This window comes from Eriocheir sinensis, chromosome 8 (genome assembly GCF_024679095.1).
Source record: "Eriocheir sinensis breed Jianghai 21 chromosome 8, ASM2467909v1, whole genome shotgun sequence".
In the NCBI taxonomy this organism is placed as follows: Eukaryota; Metazoa; Arthropoda; class Malacostraca; order Decapoda; family Varunidae; genus Eriocheir; species Eriocheir sinensis.
This window is the reverse complement of record NC_066516.1, coordinates 19,101,415-19,109,067: the sequence shown is the minus strand read 5'-3', so window position 1 is coordinate 19,109,067 and position 7,653 is coordinate 19,101,415. Positions and strand designations below refer to the sequence as shown.

General features: G+C 43.5%; 1 protein-coding gene across 1 annotated transcript in view; it reads left to right on the top strand.

Moving 5' to 3' along the window:
- The first annotated feature begins 608 nt into the window (after window positions 1-608).
- LOC126995637 (carbonic anhydrase-related protein 10-like) overlaps window positions 609-7,653 on the top strand; it is a 136,641-nt gene continuing 129,596 nt past the window's right edge. Inside the window, exon 1 of the mRNA XM_050855376.1 lies at window positions 609-961. The gene's annotated coding sequence lies outside the window, so the exon portion shown is untranslated. The remainder of the gene's footprint in view (window positions 962-7,653) is intronic.

Sequence of the window (7,653 nt, the reverse complement as noted above, 5' to 3'; positions counted from 1 at the left end):
GTTCATGGTGCATAAGCCTCCTCAACCCATCACCAGGCTCACAAAATAACCCCAATGCAAGCCCTATCAAATGTGAGTGTGTTAGCCCCGAAATGTTTGAGAATATGGGTGTAAGTCACTCTCAGCATCAGCACACGCACACACATCCCTCCCGTCCGCACTCATAGCAGTCACGGGCCACGCGAGAGGAAGGAAGAAGGGACGTAAAGTGAAGGGCATGAAAGGCAGCGCACAAAACACAGAGAGAACGAAGGCGACGCGAGGGAGCAAGGGACGAGAAGGACAGCACCGACGACGACTGGACGACTCTATTGGTTGGTTGGTTGGTTGTGAAAGTGTGTGTGTGTGTGTGTGTGTGTGTGTGTGTGTGTGTGTGTGTGTGTGTGTGTGTGTGTGTGTGTGTGTCTTTCTGTCTGTCTTTCTGTCTTCTGCGTGTGGGTATCTGTGAAAGAGAGAGAGAGAGAGAGAGAGAGAGAGAGAGAGAGAGAGAGAGAGAGAGAGAGAGAGAGAGAGAGAGAGAGAGAGAGAGAGAGAAAGCCGGGAGCAAGTTGTTGGGTATTCTATATAAGCTGCCGACTTTCCCACAAAGAGTCAGTGTAAGCCCGACCAGCAGGGAGGGAGGACTGCGGGCGCCGCGTGTGGGGGTCGGAGCGCCGCGCTGCCGCCGCTACACTGCTCTGCTCTGCTCCGGGTGTCTGTCTGTCCTCCGTCGAAAAAGTTGGAATCATTTTTAATCAACTTTCGTGGCCCATAAAAAAGTAAACTGAAGACATTTTTTTTTTTTCTCTGAGTTCGTCAGAAAATATTTGAACTTTGCTATTTTTCCAAATAGACTGGCGGAACTTTTTTTTATTGGGGAAGGATAGAGAACTAGATTGAAACTTTACCGTGTTGAACGAGGAGTGAGTGCGTGAAGACTTGACGAGTGCGGTGCGTCTTCACGTCAGTCTGAGCAACCCAAGTAAGTATAAATGAGTGAGAGCGAGGATGAGTGCGTGCGTGTGTCCGTGTGTATGTTCGTGGCACCAACCCAACAATCAGAATATTTGCTAAAGCGAACAAACAGACACATGCATATATACAGTCATTTCCGCATATCATACATTTAAATCGGCAAACTTTCATTTATTCATTTTTCCAATCGGAGCTTCAACTCTGTGCCGGTACGAATAATAAGATGACGAACAAGCTAACGAAGACAATGAATACTTTTTCGTATCTCCCACTCAATATTAGAATAAACAATACATCATAACCGCTGCCAATCTTATCAACACAAAGATGGGAAAACTCTTCGGAGGCAAAACAAAACTTTCATAATGAGGTTACAGGATGAACAATCTGTAATCCGTTTCGTCTTCGCGTCTACCACCTCGTAAAAAAAAAAAATGCAACAACAACAACGGCTTTTAAAACTATCCTGCTGACCGATACGGGAGGAAAAAACTCTCCGGGAAACACAACAAAATTTTCACTATAAAGAAAGAGGAGCGCTTTTCTTTCTCTTTATCCATTCATCAATCTATCCATCTTATCTAACCGTCACCTTAACCAGTACTCCAAAGACCTTCAATCTGGGAGGAAAAAAAAGCAGGGAAGACAGGTGGGAGAAATAAAGGGGGACAGGCCGTGAAAAGGAGGGTTAATCAGACAGCCTTCAGGAGGGAGTCTATTCAATGCTGCAGGGCTACACCTCGACCTCGACCTCGACCTGCTACCGCTGAAAGAACAGGAGAAGGAAGGTACGTCGCAAGGAAGGGCGGGGCAGTTTCTCAAGCGGATGGTTAATAACACTAATCCTCGCGAAACTTACTGTGTCGTTAATGAAGTGAGAGAGGTGTGCCTGTGAGTTGTGGAGCGATGAGGAAAGGGTTACCATGCACTCAGGGCCTGTGGTGTATTGAAGTGTATTGTATTGTAGTGAAGCATACTGTAATGTAGAGAAGTGTAGTGAAGTGATGATATGTGAAGTGATGTAATGTAGTGTGGCTTAATATAGTGTAATGCAGAATTGTGTAATGAAGACTTAGTGTTATGTGGCGTGTTGTGGTATTGTAAGGTATACTGCACAAGGGAAGGGTCTGCCGTGTAATCTCGAAAGTTTTATAAGAAAGGAGTAAACTTGGCGATGTATATGTTACAGAGTGTCATAATGGCTTCAAGGCACACAATATCTTGGGTGTAATGTAGAGATGTCACGAAATATATGTAGAATAGAGTGGAAAGTAGAGTAAAAAGGTTGGAGTATGCATATTTCAGGGGGGGGGTAATAGTGGTGTGTGTGTGTGTGTGTGTGTGTGTGTGTGTGTGTGTGTGTGTGTGTGTGTGTGTGTGTGTGTGTGTGTGTGTGTGAAATAAATAAGAAAGAGGAGAGAAAGAGAATATTGATAAATGCAACACGAAATATTTAAATAGTCACCCCTCCTTCATCCCTTGGCTAACGAAAGAAAACGCGCCATCAATTATATATGAGAGAGTTAGGGAGAGTTTTGGAGGAAGAAGTAGAAGTATAGTAGTAGTAGTAGTAGTAGTAGTAGTAGTAGTAGTAGTAGTAGTAGTAGTAGTAGTAGCACAGAAAGATGAAAGAAGAATTGAGATAAAAATAAAAATACAAGAGAAACCGACATGGAGGAGGAGAAAAAATAAACGAAAGAGAATAAAAGACTGAGGAGAAAAGAGGGGGATGAAGAAAGGAAGAGAAGAGGTGCCAAAGGAAGAGTGCAAAAGAACGGGAGGAGGCAATGTCCAGTGAGAAATTGAGGTTAAGGGAATTGGAGGGAGGGCGTTTTTTGAAGGGGGAGTTGAGTGGTGTCGGTGTGAGGGAACGAAGGGAAGGCTGATGGAAGGGAGGGGAAGGGAATAGAATGGAAGGGAAGGGAAGGGAAGGGAAGGGAGGGGAAGGAATGGAAGGGAAAGAAAATATAGGAAAGGAAAGGAAGGGAAAGAAAATAAAGGAAAGAAAAGGAAAGGAAAGGAAGGGAAAGAAAATAAAGGAAAGAAAAGGAAAGGAAAGGAAAGGAAAGAAAAGGAAAAGGAAGAGAAGGGAAGGAAAAGTGTGCAATATGAGAGAAGGAGAAATTAAGACTAGAAAATGGGAGGGTAAATGGCAAAGTTGAAGGGAAAGGGAAGAGAAACAATAGAAATAAATGGGGAGGGAGAAAATAAATGTTCAAGAGAGGCAGGCAATATCTAAAGGCGGAATATGGAAGCAGGAGGAGGAGGAGGAAAAGAAGGAACCGAAGAAAAATGGAAGGAACACAGAAGGGTGACGGAATGAGGGAACCAGAAATGAAAAAGAAAAAAAATCTAAATCTTCTCTATCCGACAAATGCCTCACACACTCCAGAAACTCCGCCACAAGTTTCATTCAGTGCGGCAACAAAACGCCAAACATCGAACTTTTGAGCGCTTCACTAGAGCGTTTCCCCTTTCCACTGTGGGCTGAGGATAATCTTTCAGCCTCCACCGTGAGAGCCGCTGCCTCGTCCTCCGCCTCCCGCCTCGCCGTGCAATCCGACACAAAACTGGCTCGTCCTCAGCTACCACCGACAACCACCGAGCATTATCGTGGCTTTCCTGAAGAATAAAAATAAAGCCCTCTGTTGAATTTTCTGTCACTCACTCACTCGTCCTTCCACCGTAAGATGAGTTCCTTTCTTAGTCACTCATGACTATAGAGTTCTTATTTTTTTTCGTTGTTAACTCGTGCATTTTCTTGTTTGTTTGTTTTCCTGTAAAAGAATAGAAGTTGTCCATGTTCCTTCCTCAGCCCCTCACAACTAGTTTTCCGCCATCTTTAACTTCTCTATATAAGAAAAAAAAAAGTCAACTATGGTCCTTTCTCAACCACTCACGACTAGTTCTTTTTTTTTCAGCCGTAAAATCATGCACTATCCAAGCCTCTCCCATAGAAGAAAAAAGATGTCTAAGGTCCTTTCTTGCTCACTCCAGAATATTTTTTCAACCACAAGCTCGTGCATTATCGTAGGTTTTTTTTTTTTTTACAGCAAAGGAGACAGTTCAAAGGCTTGAAAAAAAAAAGCCCGCTACTTACTGCCCCTAAAAGGATTAGAGAGGAATGACCGAAAGAGAAGAAAACCTATCGTCTGTGTTCCTTGCTCAGCCCCTCGAAATAAGCTCTTACGTGCATATCGCTGCCGGTATTTCCAGGATGTAGCAAGACTTTCCCTCCGTGAGCCTTTCTCCCTTGCTCTCAAACACTCGCCTCACCACTTGTACATTTTCATTGTTTCCTGCAGATTAAGTTTCGTGTACACTCCTGGCCTAACCTGACTATCCTAACCTAACCCTCGCTCGATCATCTTTATATTGACCCTTTTTTTTTTGGTGGGTGGGAAGATGCTGTACGCTCTTTGTGTCCCTCCAAGATAGGTTATAAAAATAGGTGTAGAAGCTCACGTGGCAAATCAGATAGAACAAACCCCAAATGGAATTAAAAAGATGCCAACACTTACGTTTCCTCCAATAGGTACTGGCTGAGGGGCTGCAGGAGTAGAAACAGAAGGCGCGGTGTTGAAAGTGGTGCTGGTAGTGGTGGTGGTGGATGTGTTAGCAGAGTTAGGACTGGTGTTGGTCAAGGCGGTGGGTGGAGGGTCACATTAAGGATTCAGTGGTGGTTCATCCCTTCGCGCCTTGCCGTGTACTGTGTCAGGACGCGGCCTCACCGGCTGCCCTGCGACGGTTCCCATGTGACCCAAGACACGGCGTTTGTTCACCTGTATGCCAGCACCTGTTGGCGGCGGCTGGAACGAGGAAAACCAATTACTGACGACTGTGAAAAGGGAAAACAATACTGAGTCAATACAAATTGCTTTATAACATTACCTAAATGAACAAATGACTAATGTAAAGTTATTGCGTTTTGTGTGACAGAAAAAAGCAGGAAAACCAATTAATGACGACTATGAAAAGGAAAAAGACAGTTAATATTATTTGCTTCATAAACTCACCTAAATGAGCAAACACAATTACTATAATGTACGGTTACTTCTCTTTGTTGAAGATGAAAGAGGAAAACCAATCAATGACCACCACAAAAAACGGAAAGCAATTCTGAGTTTATATTGATTGCTTGATAAACTTACTTAAATGAGCAAATAAAATTACTAATGTACGGTTACTACATTTTGTGGGGCAAAACAAAGGAAGAAAACCACTCAATGACGGTTCGTACAATGGGCAAATAAAATTACCCATGGCTTATGGTTACTGCATTTTGGCGTGAATAAAAAAAGAAGGGAGATCTAGTACGTTATTGAGTCCTCTCTTCGATGATTCACGATAACAATCTGCTCAAAATCTGACGGATGATTATTAATTGACTAGAACGAACCATGGAGAAGACGCGTTCCCCGGCAGCAGCACAACCCCCAAGAAAGGAATTAAGTGTGCGCGTTTTTATCTAATTACCTACGCTCCGATCCTTTTTATCTCCGTGAAAGAAGCTCGCAGCCTCGCCGTTAAAAGGGAAGGCAAAGGAGGCGGGAAAGGGTGGGGGGGGGGGGGAGGCGGCAAAGGATGTGGGTGGCAAAGGGAGAGGGCGGCAAAGGGGGAGGAGTGGCAAAGGGGAGAAGGGGGGGAAGGTAAAGGTGCTCTCCGGATGTGAATGAAACAGATGAAAAGGTCGCGCTGATTCAACGAAACGAGCGCCTCCTAGGTCTTCTTGGGCGCGCCTCTCTTAATTAGTTGTGGAATATTTTAGTAGGCAAGAAAGGGTAGGACTCCTTGACATTTTGAATATTTTCTTCCTTGACTGACAAACGCTTCACGGTAAAAAAAAAAAAAAAATACGGCTCCGTAACTTGTGTGTCCTTTTTCATGGGTGACAAAAGTTCCTCTTCGACCTTTGGAGTATTTTCTTTATCTCGGCTGACAAACGATTCCCAGTAAAAAAAAAAAGTACTCCCCCCCCGTTTTTTTTTTTCTGCGTGTGTCCTTTTTTTCAGGTGTGACAAATGACCCCAAGTCTTGATTAACGCGACCTACCTGCTGACTGCGGGCAATAAACCTTGAACTCCCTTACAGCTGTTGGCTTTTTGGTCATTTTTTTGGCTGGTAACAAAATTTTCTTCGCCCTGGTTAATGTGCTTTCATATTAACGAGGCCAATGGACTTCAAACTCACCGAAAGCAGGAGTGGTGGTCTTTTACTTACTTCTGAAGCTCACAATACTTTCGCTGCCCTGATTAACAACGTGACTCTTACTGACGACGCCAATCAGCATGAAAATCGCAAATAGCAAGCACATGATATATTTCTCCTCGCCGTGCTGGGCAAATACTCGTCACGATCACAAACAGGATTCATATGTGGGACGATGTAGTGGCGACAGTGTGAACACAGCGTCGCGGCAAAATTACCGAGTGTCCTGCCCACGCGACCATTCAGTTCACGCCCAACACTGCCAGATTGTCGTACTCAGTCTCCTAAGTTTGCCGATTTCAGACCCCAAAACTGCCTCCTCGACCCCAATAACTGCCTTCATATATAGTTATCGTTAAAATGGTTAATAATTATTGGTGTTTTTTGACAATAGCTATGGCTCAGAAGCCGGTAAATACGAGGCTCTGAGTACGATAATCTGGCAACGGTGTTCAGTCCCTGTGCCGCGAGTGAGGGCCAGTCATCACTTATTAACGCCTCTTTCACGGGTGCCGCGTCAAAACGGCTCATCCCATTACGCAGCGTGGAAGGGTGAGGAGGAGGCTATCATCACCACATAGGTAATCTGCAGGTGTGGCTAACGTGGGTGTAACCTTTTCACGATGTTATTTGTTTCATAATCTTTATTGTGTGCTTACTGGATATATTAAAAGCGAGGAAGTGGTATTAAATATAAAAATAAACTACGTGGAATAACATCAAGCACAGCATTAGTTGAATAAAAGATGAGATCACGGTGGAAAATACTGTATTTTTTTCGAGCGCGGTGTCTGGCTGGGTTGTGAGTGTGGCATGAGGAGTTAGCAGGTAAAGGTCAAAAGGGCTTAGGGTTGACGTGTGATTCCTAGGCTGTTTAAATTGATGACAACAAATGTAAACTTTCTAGGTTGACTTGTAATTCATAGCCTAAATAAACTGATGACTAGGGTAATTAAATATATGCCAACGAATGTAAACTTTCTGGGTTGACATTCGGTTTCTTGGCTAAGTAATTTGAATCCTAGGCTAAATAATTTGAATCCTTGGCTAAGTAATTTCAATCCTAGGCTAAGTATTTTCAATCCTAGGTTTTCGATGCCTAGGCTAAGTAATTTGAATCCTAGGCTAAGTAATTTGATGTCAACGAATGTAAACTTTCCGAGTTGACATGTAAATCCTAGGGTAAATAGATTTATGTCAACGAATGTAAATTATCTCCTAAGTACACGACCATCAAACAATCGCACCACTAAATGAACTACCAAATTACTTACGTCCAGGTCAAGGTGGTAATAAAGCCAAACCATCGACCCTCTACTCATAAGCTAAACAGTTTGATGTCAACGAATGTACAGTTGTTTCTAAGTCCACGAGCATCAAACAATCGCAGCCCTACATGAATCACCAAACTACTTACTCATACTCATACTTACTCATAGGCTAAACAATTTGATGTCAACGAATGTACAGTTGTTTCTAAGTCCACGAACA